Genomic DNA, 17874 nt, shown 5'->3' with positions numbered 1-17874 from the left:
TTAAAGAATTTATTCCGGTCATTTTGATGCATCTGGAGAGAAATGTAGTGACAAACTCTTTAGTACTCAAAGTACCCAAAAAAGGCAGAAGAGGGTGACAAAGCTCTGTGGAAATTGTCTCCCGGGACGTTTTGTAAGTGAACATCAAATACACTGTAGAAGTCTTGGCGCAACACACAACGATTCACCATCGCGTTATTTATGTGTTTTCCTTCTAATTTCGCCATCAACACAAAGTTTTCAGACCAAACAAAGTACCGCAAAATGCATTCAGGTGATGCAAGGTATATGTCCTTTCTCGGTTAGGGGCGTTCCTTCAGTGACGTAGGGTGAGGACTCGTCACCAACTCAAAAACAAGACTTCCGGAATATTCAGCGTGAGTCTTAAAACGTAAAATAGCTATATGCGGTGGAATCTTTGTAAAATACACTCAGTAGATGTCATTTGAAGCGATTTTACAAATTATGGACAACTTGTCCGGAGACCTCGGTTGTCCTTTAAAGAAAGAGGTGAACAGGGGGGTTGCAATATGCCTTTGGAGAGTATAATGTGAACTGACTAGAGACTAAAAGGGTAATATTGTGGAGTAACACTGGTTGCAAGTATCATTTAACATTTTGGAATAAATAATGGGGGGGGGGGATGATTAGTAGCATTTTGGTGGATTGAACTCACTATGTGGACAACCATAGTTTTAGCATGAATTTGCATTTATCTCAGTTTGTGGGTTTTGGAAATGGAACAATAAATAAATAAATCTCTTCAGATTAGACATGTCATTTGTGCGGGTGGTAATCATAATATTTTTTTCAAAAAATATTTCCAAAACACCTCGAAAAACCATAAGAATTTGGCATGAGAGGAAGCATCAAAGGTTTGAACGTCACTCGAGACCAAAGCAATATGGATATTGGAAATAGTTGCTGAGAGAGTTTACAGCTGTATGCAGTGAAAAGATTTCAAGCTGTTAAACATTTCAACATTGACCCAAAAAGAATAAGGACTTTGGAGTTGGAATAATCTGATGTCTGCTGACAAGAAGAAAGCACTCCTCACTAGAGAAGAATGTTTGCAAGGAATTGCAACGAAACCTTGTTGAGTGGATTTATTCCATGTGGGACAAACAATGGAGTAGTGTTCTAAAGATCAATTGATATAAACATATTTAATTGCATATTATATTACATATTACATTACATTATCTTATTGACCCATCATTAACTCATTCACTGCCAGACGTGCGAAAGCGTGTCCACTGCAGTGCCAGGTTTTTTGTCGTTGTCACTTGAATTCCAGGACCCACAGAATATTAAGTTTTAGGACTACATAAACATCCAATACAGCGTTAGAAACCTTCGAGTCTCTTCTTTAAAATTTGCAAATTTCCTCATTGTGTGACAAACAAAGGTTTTCTGATTCTGATGTCATCAGAAAAAAAAAATGTTAATTCCTTGGTTATATGGGTCTGGAGTTACCTGAGCTTGAATCATCAGAGAAAGTAGTTCATTCTTAAATTATAGGGGTCTATAGTTTTATGAGCTTGAAATAATGTGCCTGTCCAAAATACAATGCAATATATACATATTGGTTTATAGAGCGCTTTAACAACAACTGAAACTGGAACAAAGCGCTAACATGGAAAAAAGGGAAATGATGACCCCTTGTGTAAGGGAAAAAAATTGCCAGAGGTCTGGCCAGCGCTTTATCACCACCCAAATAAAAACCCAAAACCCGAATAAATTCTTGAATGGCACTGTGTGTCATATTTTCAATTCCCGAATACATTTGTGAATGGCAGTGAATAGGTTAAACAAATTACAAAGATACAGAGATACAGAGAACTCGCTCAATTTAGTTTATAATCCATTTAAATTGTATTTCAAAAGATAAATATTCAAATGATCTATCACCCTGAACTACGGTATTCCAAAACCTCTTGATGAAATCATTTTGGTTACTAATGCTCCAGTATTATGGAAATATAGAAATAATGATTTAGTTGATAGCTCAATTTCATGGGTCCATTTAGAAATGGAGCCTACTCAGAAAATGACTTGTGGTTGAATGATTGTTTGGGCCTCTCTAAGTATATATCCTATAAAAGCAATGAGTAGGTAAAAAATGATAGGCTCAGGCAAAGAGGAAGCGGTCAACCCACAGGGTTGTTTTATGACTGCTAGTCGAGTAACAATTTGTTGAATTCTCCATATTTGTGGCACACACATGGAATTAAAATGTATGGACGCTCCATAAAATACCCACAACTCAATCAGCAGTTGCGTGCAGCTCCGTAATCATTCATGAAAGCAACTGTGAATGTTAACATTTGGTTTATTGTGTCTACTATTATGCTCTAAGTTAATTTTAGCCTGAACAGTAGACTGAGAATTATCGGTCTGAATTTAGACTACAGGACTCAATACAGTACAATATATATACAACATGAGGTAGCGGTGGGAGGGACATCCTTACCAGTACAGCTTAAAGGACAACCGACATCACTTTTTTGTTTTTTAACTGACACCAGAAAAACGTTTTATAGCATCCAAAATACCCAAAACTCTAAAATACCCAAAACACGCAGTATGATATTTTAGTCAAATGCAAAACACCAATAAAAATGACTTAAAGTGTCCAAAATCTGCAAAAAATTGAGTTGCGAATTGGGCATTTTCAGAAAGTCCCGCCCCCAGTTCATGATGTCACGCCAAAACATCTTGCATTGCTTGTGAATCAAAACAATGGCTTCAGATTCAGAGAATATGCTTTCTTGTTACACATCCAGTTATGAATATGATTCAAATAGTTCTGAAGAGGAAAGCATACATGTTTGCAATCGATTAAAGAATTTATTTGTGCCATTTTGAGGCAACATTGAGGGAAAATCTCTCACCCAAAACGGCACAAAATGGCGACCTCCAGTGGCCACCTCCGTTTCCACAGGCTGATAAATTCCTTATATGCCGCTTGGACGCCCTCTTCTGGCCTTCTGGCGGCTTTTGGGTGCAACACGTAAAATATAGCTATATGCGGTGGGATCTTTGTAAAATACACTCAGCAGAAGTCATTTGAAGCCATTTTACAAATTAAGGACACAACTTGTCCGGAGACGTCGGTTGTCCTTTAAAATTTACTGTAAAATATATAATGTACTGACTTACATTATCTCTCATCTCTTACTGGAACTAATGACAGCTTCTATTTAAGACTCATTTAAAGTGGTATCTACTCCCTTCTTCATCAAGAGTACAAAATCGAGCACACATGCAAGTCAGACCCCTGTCATGAAAATATAGTGTTCCAAGCAAGGAGGCAGGTGGGGGCATCTCAATTGAAGTCTATTTTTACCACAATTCTCACACCACTAAATGCTTGTTTCTATGGAAAAAAAACTATGGGAGGAAAAAAACAAAGATATCATTTTCTTTGCATTTTTAAAAAAGTGAAGTATACATCTACTTGCATATAAGTATTACAGATAATTTTATTTTCTGCAACCACTTGACGTAAAAAGAAAAAAGTGAATCAATAAAAAGTCAAAAACCCCACCTCAGATTTCTCACAAGGACACAATGCACGTCCATAAAGAAAACATCAAGCATATCGAAGCATTGGAGTCAATTTACAATAGCTACCTATTTGTCCACCTATTTTTTTATCATCAAATTATCCTTATTCGCTGCCATTCCCGAATTTATTCAGGAATTTGAAAGTGTGACGTGGAGCGCCATTGCCGAATTTGTTCCGAGTTTTGTTTTCTTGCAGGGGGTGCTGAGTAAGCGCTGGTCAGACCTCTGGCATTTTTTTCTACCACGAGGAGACATCAATTGCCTTTTGCCCATGTTAGCGCTTTGTTACAGCTTCACCTATTGTTTGAGCGCTGTAAAAATCAATGTATGTATTGTTTTGTATTTTGTCCTGCCGTATCCATTTCAAACGCAGATACCTCCAGATCCATATCACTTAAAAATCAACTCTTTATTTCTGATGAAAGAAGAGGGTCTAAGGTTTCTAACGCTGTCTTGAATGCTTATGTAGTCCTAAAACTCAATATTCTGTGGGTCCTCCAGAAATGAAAATGACAAAAACCCTGGCACTGGAGTAGACACACATTTTTGCACATGTCTGGCAGTGAATGAGTTAAGAAATAGTGTGTATTATTATAACAGATTTGCTAACCACGACTCTACACGAGTAGTATTTTATTAACAAGGAAATATTCATGATTTGAAGTCCTAATGGTAGGAGTAGTTTTCAGTATCCACCTCAGTAACATAAAAACAAAATGTACATTTGTGTTTTATTACAAGCTAGTTCGAAGACGACACAGAAAAGCACAAGTAACTGGGACAATATGACACGCAGATGCAGTCATGCAGAACCGACTGGGTCACAGTATGGTGTGCACTCGGACGCGATCAGGAACAATCTCCAGACTGTGACCTAATTGGATACTTGTGGGACTTTTTGGAAGAAATATTCGGACAAACCTCCACTAGAACCCCAACATGATGGAATGTCTTTCAAGAAAATGTCTTTAATCCCCGCAGTCACGTTCCACGAACTTGTCAGGATGCGCTGAGACAGCTCTGCGTGGTCCACAATTTACGGACACGTGATATTTTCCTTACATTTGTGTTTGGTTTGGATATTGACACCATGATTCGTTTTTAAATGTCTCTGTTCTTAAGCCTGTTTGATGCTTAGCTTTAGAAGAAATAATAAACGCATGTTTACATTTTTTGTCGAGGCGCTGGTAAATCAGAATAGATTAGTCCATGCGGTTGTTCCAGCTAAATGTCACTTGTTGGCGGCAATTTCAAATCCTGACCTTAACAAACTCCAGAGGTTGTTAGTATACGTCACGGCATTTGTTCGAGAAGCTTATTGACATGCTTCTGCAGTATTCCCACCATCAACGCTATTTGGGTCAAAATACTTTTGGGAAATATGAAAAACATGTCAAACACAATTATATTTTTCAACATAAGTGTGTCACACTATTGAAGTAACTTTAGACAAAAAAAAATTTGGGGGGGTTTGGGCTGCTGAGCCAAGTAAATTAATTTAAATTGGATGAAGCAAATTTTAGAGGCTCCAAATAGTCCTCAACTGCAAAATGGATGTCAGTATAAATTGAACGACATCAGTCATGCTGAATGTGACACTTCTAGGGAACATGTACGCACGTTACCACAAAGCTCATTTCACTTCAGCGCAGTTTGAGGGAACAGACGGGCTTGCCAACCGTTATGAAGAGCATGAGTGAATAAACAGGGTCAGTGTGCTACTTGAACACATTTCAGAATATTAAGCAAGCACATTTACACACATGTGATCAATTGTAGTACTGCAACATGGTGGTCACTGGGACAAGACAAAACAGAACCACAAATGGTGATAATTATGCCAAGGGGACTTTTCTTTTGCATTGTTTTGTTTTAAGAAAACAAGACTTTTGCCAAAACCACGCCCACGTTGTGGTCGCTGCTGTTACACAGACCTGCAAAGGGTCTGCAGTAAGGCACAGAATTGAATTTTCAAAGCAGGAGTTCCGTCACGTTTGGAGAACTTCCGTGATCTTTGCAAGATGTGAATTTCGGCAAAGTAGAGGGAGACTGGGTTCATTTACGCCTCCATTAAGCGACGAACCCGCCCAAAACACAATTTCCACCGTCCTGAACACTTATTACATTACCCAATGTAATTTTAAAATGCAATCTATAGAATAAATCGTTAAGTCTTGTAAAGCCAGCCGCAACAACCACCATTCCTGCCCTTCCATAAGATATTCTCCTTTCTCATGTACCATTGACAGTAAAAGACAAACATTAAGAACACGAGCCATGGCAACCAACCATGGGCCTCCTTAAACAAGGATCCACAGTGCCAAAGGGCACATTAACCTTTCAAGGATTGTACCTTTGGCAACAATGAAATACTGAATTCTGGTTAAGCCATTTTAACCAAAAAATGAAAAGATTAACATGACTAACTCATTCACTGCAAACGTGCAACAATGTGTCTACCTCAGTGCCAGGGTTTTTGTCATTGTCACTCAAATTCCAGGACTCACAGAATATTGAGTTTTAGAACTACAGAAACAATCAATACAGCGTTAGAAACCTTAGAGTCTCTTCTTTCATCAGAAAAAAATAGTTAATTCCTTGGTTAAATGGGTCTGGAGTTATCTGAGCTTGAAATGGGGGTGGTTGTACAAAAGGCAAATGGAAAAAACATTGCTAGAGGTCGAACCAGCGCTTTATCGTCAACCCCTCGCAAGAAAAACCAAACCCCGAACAAATTCGGAAATCGCGCTTCACGTCATACTTTCAATTCCCGAATAAATTCGGGGATGGCACTGAATGAGCTAAGTGGACATTTCGTGATGTAGTCAAAAACACACTGTCCTTACTTGTGGGGGTGTCATTAGTTGTTTGTGTGCTCTGTTGATTGGCTGACAACCAGTTCAGGATGTACATCCCCAAGTCACTTAGGATCGGCACCAGCAAGCCCGCGACCCGCGCGTGGATTGTCGAATCAGACAATAGATTATTATTTTTTAATTGTTTGGAAGGGCCTACTCTCTCAGCCTACTCAGCTAGACTGATCTGCACCTCACAGCTGAGACATGCCAGCTTATCACCCACATGTAGACCATTAGCTCATTCGGGCTGGTATAGGTTGGCTCCCAATCAAGTCCTCAGTGCATATCGTGCCAATATCACCTGGAGTGAGCTCAGTTGGCATCTCCTGAAGTTTTCGTTTCCGCTACAGACATTTCCCTGTGGATTACTTGTATGTCTCCCTAAACTTTTAAGTGAGTCTCATTTTTTTTCTTCCCCTGAGTAAGGTTGTTTCCTCCAAACATTTCCCTGTGGATGCTGTGACTTTGCAAAGATTCTAATAATCATTGCTAAATTTTGGCTTTCACTATCCCTACCTGGTATCTTATTTAGAGCAAAGAAAATAAGTATTTGGACACCCTGTAATTTTGCTATTTCTCCCACAGCTCTTTGTTCTTCGCGATGTTACAAGTTAAAGTCTTACTGATTGTATGGGGCGGTCTTCTGCCCTAACCATATGTTGGTGTATAGACAGCGAGCTTAACAATCTTCCAATAAAAACACGATGATAATAATCCACCGTTTAGTATTTTTATGGAAGTCTTTCTTGTAAAACTGCATACAAACAGAAAAATAATATGAATGTTGTACACTGTACAGCATCCAATTATACATATAAAATTACACTAATGTAACAGGCCTATTCTCTCGCTTATTCAATTATTATTCAATTATATGGTAAGCATGTGAAATGCTTAACTGATGAAATACTGATGTAGGCTTATAAATAACTTGCACAACAAACTGTAAAATGTATAATGGTGTAAATGTACTTACAGATTGTGCCTGAACAAGTCAAAAGAAAGAGGATAGACGTGGATGTGATCACACCTTTCCACTGTTATATTTCAAAATGGCGACTCCACAACTTTTTGAGTGTTTTTAACTATTTCCACCACTAGGGAGCACTGTTCTGCATTGTAATGCAATTACTGTGAACAGGTTGACAGGTGTCTTTATGCAGCTAATGACCTCAAACAGGTGCATCTGATTCAGGATGATACATGGCGTGGAGGTGGACTTCTAATGGGCGGACTAACAGGTCTTTGAGGGTCAGAATTCTAGATGATACACAGGTGTTCAAACACTTATTTGCAGTTGTATCACAAATAAATTGTTACAAAATAATCAATTTCTGGATTTGTCCTTTTAGTTTATCTTTCTCAAAGTGAACATGCACCTACGAAGAAAATTTCAGACCACTCCGGTGGGAGAAATAGCAAAAAAGCAGGATGTTCAAATACTTATTTTCTTCTTTCTAGGTGGTTTTCACCTTGTGGCTTTTCTCCTGGTGCTCTGGTTTCCTACCCAATGACTAACAGAAATGTGAGGTCCATTTCCAGGCTTCTTCGACCAAGGTGCTGATATGGCTCTGCTAGCAGTTAGCTTAAATGTGTTAACTTTTGTCAGTTAGCTTAACGTTGGCTTAAACAGAGACTCGAAAAGCACATTTATCACACTAAAGTTTAAAAATGCCATAACAACTTGGGGTTTAAAGGACAACCGACATCACTTTTTTGTTTCCTAACTGACATCACAAAAACGTTTTAAACGTTCTAAAATTCCCAAAACATGCAGGCTGATATTTTTTGTCAAATGCAAAACACCAATAACAATGACTTAAAGTGTCCAAAATCTGCAAAAAATTGAGCTGTGAATTGGGCATTTTCAGAAAGTCCCGCCCCCAGTTCGTGACAGTTTAGTTGTATTAAGTTCATCCTGTCTACTTGATATCTAATTTTAAACAGATTCTTTTCTTAGTGTATTGTAGGTGTTTCAGATACCTGACATGTTTCGGCGTATACTTCCGCCTTCGTCAGAGTGTTTCTGTGAGTGTCTAAAGGTGGAAAACACATTTCTTTTCTTTTACTTTTTGCCTTTCAGCAAGTGGCCGCTGAAACGGTACAACTCGGAAACCAAATAAGGGCTCACATACTAATGTACCACAAATGATTTGTGTTTGTAAGATTTATAATATTGTACACCAGACAACAAAACAACGCCTTCAACTGAAGTTTTCCTCAATGAATCTACTATTGCCATTGATTCAAATGCAAGCACAAGTGTTTGGTCAGGCTCCAGCGTTTGTAACCCATAAATATTATGTTATTCCAAATATGTGAGCATTCAGACTTTCTATCAGAAGGTTCACGTTATTTGCGTATATGTTAGAGCTATAACATTAATCGCTTGGTTTGAACATATTTGAAGAATAGTCTGGAGAGTGGAGCTTGTTGCCTTTGGCTAAGACTAAATAAATTCCTGTTCCAGTTTGGCTGAGTCACCTAACCGTGGTTGAATGGTGTTGTTGAGAACAGTCTGCTCTTTCGATGCTCTTCTACTTTTTCTGGTATCATGCAAATGGTGCAGTCAAGACTCCGCATGTGCCACGTGGACTCAGGCCACCAGCCAAGCCTTGTCCACATGCTTTGGCATGCCACAAGCACACCCTCTGAGAGTTGTTCGGAAGCGATGGCTGAGACTCCCCTTTTCTCATTTCTTTTCTCACAGACATCTTTGCAGGCTTTGACCTGGAACTGGCAAGTCCTGAAGTGTCTGGGACACAGCTGTGAGTAGGTTTGCAAGAGTAAAATCTCACCCTACCCATCAAATTGACTATTGGCCCACCATATATTCAAACCCCCTTTTTAATTTGCCAGATTGCCAGATCAAGACTTGTCGATTGCTGATCGCTTGTACATTCCTAAAGTATTAGGAGCTATTCATTTGAGGATCATCTGGACTTTTTTTTAATATAGAAGTGAGGGTGGTCTGGAGATATCTCTTTGGAAAATATTACAACAGTGTGATGTACCCTACATCCACAAATGTGATACTGCACTAACACCATGTTGGCTGTTGTCAGTATTTTCTAAACAATGCAAAGGATAGCGAGAGATATGATCATTTAGTTGGCTTAAATTTAGACATTTCAGGGGGCTTGGGGGCTCAATTGTGACCTGTTTTTGTTGGATCGCAAGAAATCTTTACTGGGTTTCAAAATACCTTTGGAGGATTTCATCCAGTGTTTGAGAATTTATGTCTGCGGTGGATAAAGATGATTGCACATGAAGGAGTTTGTTGGTTCGCAACCAAGACAGCGTTCACTCGTAAGTCTGCAAGAATCTGCTGCCAGTGGCGCGAACCGAACGTCGGTTTGTGGAGGATTCCGGAATGAAATATAAAGAGTAAAATAAATTGCATAGTTCGGATAAATGATGGATATTCAATACAACAAAATGAGTGAGCTTTACATTTTATTAAACCCGCTGGGATCCTTGAAGTTGAAGACTCTTGAGAATCTGTGTATAGGAATTTGATCGGAATTGCTAGAAAAATATGCCATTCATGTTTAACAGAAATTCAAAGCTGGCATGGATGTTGTCAAGCTTGACTTGGGCATCAATCATAAGATTAAGCCTCAGCAAGAATCAAAGCATTTTTATTTTTGTGCTTTTTGGGGGGGGGGTTGTTTTGTTTTGTTTTATTTTGTTTTTTTCACACTTGCTCCAAAAGAATGGGCAGCCTCAGTTTATTCCAGCTGTCTTCGGCAGTAGAGGTGAGACGCACTGAACGGGTTGTTAGCCAATCACAGTTTTACACTTGTATGATATTTAAACAGTACGTTTTTGCTCACAAAAAGAAATAGTAGTAGGTTTCGATCTTAAATTTCCACTGTAACAGAATATTTAAAATGATGGCGTTTCTAGACTTCATTCAAATTCAACAACCAGGTAAAAATGAAATAAAGTAGGAGTAGAGGAAACCCCTTTCGATGTGCATTTTTTTTCTGGCAGAACCTTCACTCAGCTATTTCCTGAAAAATGCTTTAGATGTAACACGCCAAGCTACTAAAGATGCGCCAATGGCCATGGCTTCACATCAAAGTCTAAATCGGTGACAAGGAGGTATGTTGGAAGTGTTACATCTCAACTTTGTCGGGGAGAAGCTACGTTAACTAGGACTCATAGTGCAAGTGACGGAATTGTCGGATCTTGTGTTTGTGCTCTGCTGAATGGCTGTCTTGAAGCAAAATCAAATGATCTGGAAGCAATTTATTTTGAAGGCTCATGTTGACGAGTAGAAATTATGTGGAAGAATTGAGATTAGAGCTGGTATGTTTCCAGCTTTTTTCAATGAACCCTTTCATGCACCCTATAACTTGATAACATAGGGTGTCCAGTGTAGTGACCATTGTCTCTGAAAGTGTTAATATAGGTGAAAATAAAATAACCTTGAGGGGTGGTTTAAATTTGTCCTTTGCTGCTATTCAAGAAGGGGCTCAGTCATACACTTAGTAAGCAGAGGGAGACTGTTGCTCCAAAAAAATAGTTCATTATGATGATTTTAGTGACCGGAGCTAACAAAAATGTGACCCCCCCCCCCACCCACACACACACACACACACACACACACACACGCACACACACACACACACACACACACACACACATCAAATCCCTGTTTCAAAGGATGCGCACAATTTCATCAGTCTCACTTAGCTAACATATGGCAATCGCAACGTTGTCCAATGAATGACACAGACACGGCAAACAACTGAACAGATCTTCATGATAGCCAATGTTGAAAATCAAGCGCATCTGGACAGAATAGATGTTTGAGCATCTTCCACAGACACGTGCAGCGAAGAGTCAAGAACAATACACACATATTTTTTTTTTTTTTTTGCAAAGTAGTTTGGCCCTGATCACGCAGTGACAAACTGTGGGCCAGTGAGAAATTGGGTGCAGGTTTCCATTGTCAATTTGATGAGCGTGGTCTTATAAAACTACATGTAATTTAAATGGGACATAATTGCTAAGAATAGAGGGTACGCAGGGGACAGGTTGAATTGTGCCATTATGCTAAGGTACTTTTACTTTTACTTTAAGCTACTACAGTGAGACCTCAACTTACGAACACCTTATTTTGCGAACTTTTCATCTTACGAACGTCAAATTTATGAAAATGTAAACTTATAATAAGCACTATTTTCATAATACACACCCACCACAGCTGGTCCATCAAGCTCACGACCTTCGGATCTGGCGGAGTGATCTTCGGCGGAAGCACATAACTGAACAGCGCTCCAGCCGGCGCTACTTTCCACACCCCCTCTCATTGAATGCACACGTCGATCGCCTACTTGGAGCTTTTTGCTGATAATTTTACTATGATGGGACCGGAAAAAAAACACCACAGGCTCGTTTTCAGCCCAAGAAGACACAAAGTCGCTGAGAAGAAGGAGATAATTGAAAAACACAAACGAGGTGTGTGTTTGTGTTATTTAGTGCCCGAGCACGGCTATACTAAGTCAACCATTGCTACCATTCTCCGGAACAGAAAAGCCATCAAAGGTGCGTCTGTTGCAAAAGGTGTTTCCGTGCTCTCAAAGTGACGGTCTCGGGCAATCAAAGAAGTTGAAACCTTCTGTTAATTTGGATTAACGAAAAGCAGCTATCCGGCGACAGCGTGTGTAAAGCTATTTTATACGAGAAAGCACGGCCAATTCACGCCGATATCGCCATGCGCCAACCTGGAAGTTCGGCGCTCATTGAGGATTTTAAAGCCAGTAACAGAACATCTGAGGAGGAGATGGCTGCAGCATCAAGTGAGCTCATAAAGGCAATGTTGGCAAAGTGGAATGATGTGCAGGCTTTTACCGAACAGTTCCATTCAGAAAAGACTATGACAATCATCAACATGATGAACAATAATGTGATGCCTTAGCTTCGTAAGACCTTACAAGTCAGAAAGCAACAGGTGCCAATAAAGAGGTTTTTAATCAGCAAAAATGATGAGGAGTCTCCAAAGAAAAAAAGAAGAGAAGCCACACCAGAGGTTAAGTTACCAACAGTCCTTATGGAAGGTGACTCTCCTTCCATAAGCCATCAACGACCATCAAAAAGGTAAATAAAACTTTATTTTACAGCACAGTTTTACAGGCCTCATGTAATGTGCATCTCTTTCCAAACAGCAATTACCTTTGACCTTCGACCTCCAACACCATTCCATCAAGCCATCAATGACCATCACAAATGTAAATAAAGTGACTTTATTTTATAGCACAGTTTATTTCTTTAATTACAGTCCTTATGGAATGTGACACTTTCCAAACAGCAATTCCCTTTGACCGCGGACCTCCAACGCCATTCCTTCAAGCCATCAATGACCATCACAAATGTAAATAAAGTGACTTTATGATACAATGCAGTGTATTTCTTTCATTACAATACAATAGCACATTTATTATACATAGCTTAAGGTATGTTGTGTGTAGTTTTAAGGCTTATTTAGTTGAAAAGTATGTTTTATGGAAACCCGGGAACGGATTATTGCCATTTCATTGGTTTCCTATGGGATTTTTTTTTTTAGATACACACTTTTTGCCTTACACACTCTGTCTGGGAACCAATTAAGTTCGTAAGTTGAGGTCTCATTGTATTTATTTACTATTTAAGCTACTATTACTAACAGTTGATAAGTATCCAGAATGAGGGACTTTTCTATTAGAATTTGACAGTGCTGCATAAACAAAGGATGGGTTTCAAAAAAAGTTATAAAACTATCTGGTTTAACCCATTTTAATCAACATTGCATCTATAGTCATGTTAAAAAAAGTGTAATCGACATTTAGATGACGATCCAACAGAAGGTTGTGGTCGTGGTATTATTTAATTACATGATGAGCCAAAAATAGTCAACCACACGATGTTGGCCGAAAGCACCGTTCACGGCGAAAACTTATTTCAAATTGCCTGTGGTTAAAATCACTAGGGCTCGTGACCTACCACACGATGTGACCTCATTGCCTTTAATCGGAATACAGCTTACCAAGAAGAAACAGCTGGTGTCCCTATGAATCAAAACCGTGTTGCCAAGAAATCTACTATAAATGTTCGATGTGGGCACACGGCTGATGAATATGCCCTAATGAAAAGATTTTACATGAAGAATGAGTAATTGTTAAATGCAATAATGTTACACTGTATACCGAGGCTTCACACTTATTTTAAGACGGAGCCTTCACTGGCTGACGTTTGGCAACGCATGCAAATTTTCGGTACAATATGATTTGCAAGTGCACAGAAGACGTTTTAAGCCTTTCCACGTGTCTTAATATTTGCCAATGAAAGCGAAAAAAAAAGTGTTCATTTTCTGGACCTGGTCTTCCTTGTCAACCTCAAATAACACTGTAATTAGATTCTGATTTTAAAGGCTGACAAAAACACTGAAGCAATGTCTTGGTTCATATCAGACCTAACAAGCTGGGCTCAACCAGACAGGCTACAATATACTGTGGTGTCTAAACATGACCAATGTCCTCTGCCAAGGTGTGAAAACCTTGAGCCTTGTAACCTTTTTACCCTACCTTGAAGATATAGGGATGTTGGTTACTACAGTGGCGGCCCGGTAGTCAAGTGGTTAGCACACAGATTTCACAGTGCAGGGGTTGCCGGTTCGCGTCCTGGTCCGGCCTCCCTGTGTGGAGTTTGCATGTTCACCCACGTGGGTTTTCACCGGGTACTCCGGTTTCCTCCCACACTCCAAAAACATGCATGGCAGGCAGATTGACTACTCCAAATTGTCCCTAGGTGTGAGTGTGAGAGTGACTGTTGTACGTCTTTGTGTGCCCTGTGATTGGCTGGCAACCAATTCAGGGTGTCCCCCGCCTCATGCCCGAAGACAGCTGAGATAGGCTCCAGCAACCCCCGTGACCCTGATGAGGAATAAGCGGTACGGAAAATGAGATGAGATAATAATAATAATAATAATGCATTTCATTTATAAGCGCCTTTCAAAATTCTCAAGGACACTTTCCAGTCACAGGATATTTTTTTCTGTGGGTGAGCAGCGGCAGCCATACGCGCCAGCATTCACTCGACCCGGAAGTAAATTAAATGTGGTGTCGATTACTCTGTTGCTTTAAATAATGTCTGTTGCTCTAACCAATCAGATTTTGAGTTGGTGACCGTCACGGCCTGCTCGCAGGCCGCGGTAATGTCAGAGTTTTCGCAAACTACAATTGGCTGGTCACCAGCCGCTAGTGACAATAGCATACTGGCCATAGCTAGCTCACTGTATCTGTAGTGAGCTGCATCAGCAAATACATTGTTGTGTTAATTTGATTGCAGTTTTGTCAACCTACAATAGCTGAAGGAGTAGAAGAAATTTATTTGGTTGCAGATTTACTGTTAAAGCCATTTTCAAGACGAACTTTTCAAGAAAAAAATGGACATAATTAAGAAAGGTCGGAAATGCTTCGCAATCCTGTTGTTTAATCTTGTCTGTGGTGTGAAAGAGCGACTTCTGATACCATTTCATGAATCCGTATGTTCATGATATAAACGCAAACAGTTTAATGACAGAATTTCTTTTTTTACAAGTTATTTCCTGGCTCACTCTAGTAAATCACACTAGTTTTTATTTACAGTCGCAGCTTGGATTGATTCAGACATAGCACTACTGAAGGCCCAGGGGTGATATGCATGGCCCACCACTGGGTTACAGGGTGCTTGGAAAGGTCAATAAGGCCGGTTGTTGTGAGTGGTGATTCATTGCCTGCTTACAGGACATAAATGGAATTACATTACGCGATTTTATAATCATACTACATTTAATTTCTAAGCACCTTCAAAACTCTCAAGGACACTTCACAGTCATAGATTTTTTTTGTGCGGGTGAGCAGCGGCAGCCATTCGCGCCAGTGTTTTTCACACTTATTGTGTTATGAAAGGATCAGTACATAAAATCACAGGTGCAAGTCCTGACTCATCTTAACAAGAGCCAGCGCTCCTGGGGGACAGACGACTTGCTGTTTGTTTTTAAGTATGAACATCTCTGTGACAATGCCTGATTAAAGAAAGTAGGACAGCAAGTAGTCTGGCATCGACTGTGCTCAAAAGAATAATAATAATTTGTTTTCCATTCTGCTCCTATCCGCGGACTAGTTGGGGAGTGCTGACTTATGCAAGCTTCTGCAGCGAATAAAGTTAACCACAAAACGAAGCACATTTGCTCTTATGACCACCTTCAGAGTTTACAGCCACCAATGCTATGAGAATAACTTGGTTTGTATGAGATTTAGACTGGAGGCGCCATCCCCTTAAATATAATTTGGCAGATTTAAGACACTTTTAGGGCACAAGTGTGGTGAGCACCATCTTGCGACTTAACGCTTTGCTATACATCCTATTGGCGCATATTGACTGTGTCATTGTCGAGGTTATTAAAAAACAATACCTGCAATGATCATGTCAGCGCTAATACAGAGCAGATGACAGATGAATGAGAGAAAATTTGAGTTTCCCCAAATCTTTTGAAACATGAAAGATTAAAGGCAAGAGTGTGGGGGAAAAGTAGGTCATTGAAAGTAACACGTCCAGCTGCCCATTAATAACACATTTTTGAACTAGTAGCCAAAGGTTCATTCATAGCAAGGGACTCAAACAAGGGCTGGATTGTCTTTTCTTGAAAACACTCAACACAATTTCAATCATGAGCTGTGAGGAGACAACTTGTTATTCTTCCCATTGTGGGTGCATTTAGCTGAATGAGATAGTTGACTTTCTTACCTTGACACCAAAATTATCTGATATTCGTTGACTACTTGTCATGTTCACTTAGTTCATCTATATGATCGCATGCAGATCCCTAGGCACGATCCAGCGCACATCAAACCCTCGCCTCAAACGGTTTATTCATCATTTCCACTTCAGAGGCTTTTTAAACTGATAAAAATTAGGCCGCAAGCATCACTTTTGGTGGATGTGGATATAGATTTCAGCATTTGGATTCAATTATGGTAATTTGTCTTGTATGCAATAGTATAATATGCTGGCTCACAAACGCAGACTGTAAAATTCTTTGGCTTGATAGAACCTAAAATGTCCTGGGGGCGATTTTTTGAAAGTTCTGTTCTACAAGGATGAGCGTGCCATGTAGAGAAAAAATTCTTTGATAACCCTTAAGTCACGCTTGGAATCATGGCCAAACATATGATCTGCGTCTGGACGTTTGGCCTGAAAATAAACAATCCTGCGTCACCGTTTGATGTGAGAATGAGATAAAGATCAAACTGGAATCTCTATGAAACGTGCCGCTTTCGAAGGAAAAGCATCAACTATGAAAAAGCCTTACTTTGGCAGCCAACATATGATAACACACGGTCAGTCACAATAAATGGTGACTAACCCTTTCATGCACCCTGTAAGTTGTAACATGATAAACTGTGCACTGTGGTAACCGCTGTCGTTGAAATGGGACAAAGCACTTCCTTCTGGTTCAGCAGACTTCTGCACATATCCAATGTTTAGGCTTAGTTTGTGTGGACACTTAGCTGATCATATACAGACGGTCCCCGACTTACGAACATTCGAGTTACAAATAACGGTCCAGCGTACGTACGAACATGTTTGCGGGTATGTCGAAAAATGTTTGGACAGAGATGCCGTAAGTTAGATTTTGTATTGTGCGCCTTTTTCCGGCCGAGCTCACTTGCGATTGGCTGCATACTGTGCTTCATGCACACGCACGCACACAGACATATTGGACGATTGCCTGCCTAGAGGATGTGTGCGGGGAGGAAATCCCTCTTCCCAGTTGACGCTCCAGGAGGACGCGATGCATAAAAAAAGTAATGGCTGCTGGCAAGTAATTCAGTAATTACGTGCAAGCAGCTTCAGTAATGGCTTACTGAAGACCCACGGATATATGTCGTCATACTACAGTCGGCAACGACTGCTAAAGCCTCTGTGTTTTGTACGTCCCCGTTCAGTGTTTGACTTAATTATACATTCCACACACAATACAGTGAGACCTCGGTTTACGAACACCTTGCCTTACAAAATTTTCGGTTTACGAACATCAAATTTATGAAAATTAAACCTTGGAATACGCACTACTTATCGGGATACACACCCACCACGGCTGGCGGAGTGATCTTCGGATCTGGTGCAGTGATCTTCGGCAGAAGCACAGGACCAAACAGCGCTCCTGCGCCGGCTTTCCACACCCCCTCTCATTGAATGCACACGTCGATTGCCTCCGAGGAGCTTTTTGCAGATAATTTTACTATTATGGGACTGAAAAAAAAACCACCACAGGCTCGTGTTCAGCCGAAGAAGACACAAAACAAAAGGAGAAGGAGATAATTGAAAAACACAAACGAGGTGTGCGTTTGTCTGATTTAGTGGCACAGTACGGCTATGCTAAGTCAACCATTGCTACCATCCTCCGCAACAGAGA

General features: G+C 40.0%; 1 protein-coding gene across 1 annotated transcript in view; it reads right to left on the bottom strand.

The window, feature by feature from the left end:
• The window catches only part of fsip1 (fibrous sheath interacting protein 1), a 45979-nt gene that overhangs the window by 18204 nt on the left and 9901 nt on the right, over positions 1-17874 (bottom strand). The gene's annotated exons all lie outside the window — the stretch shown is intronic.

This window comes from Hippocampus bargibanti, linkage group LG09, assembly GCF_051943395.1.
Source record: "Hippocampus bargibanti isolate YZ-2025 linkage group LG09, ASM5194339v1, whole genome shotgun sequence".
NCBI lineage: Eukaryota > Metazoa > Chordata > Actinopteri > Syngnathiformes > Syngnathidae > Hippocampus > Hippocampus bargibanti.
Note: the sequence above shows the minus strand (reverse complement) of the source record. Positions and strands in the feature narration are given on the sequence as shown.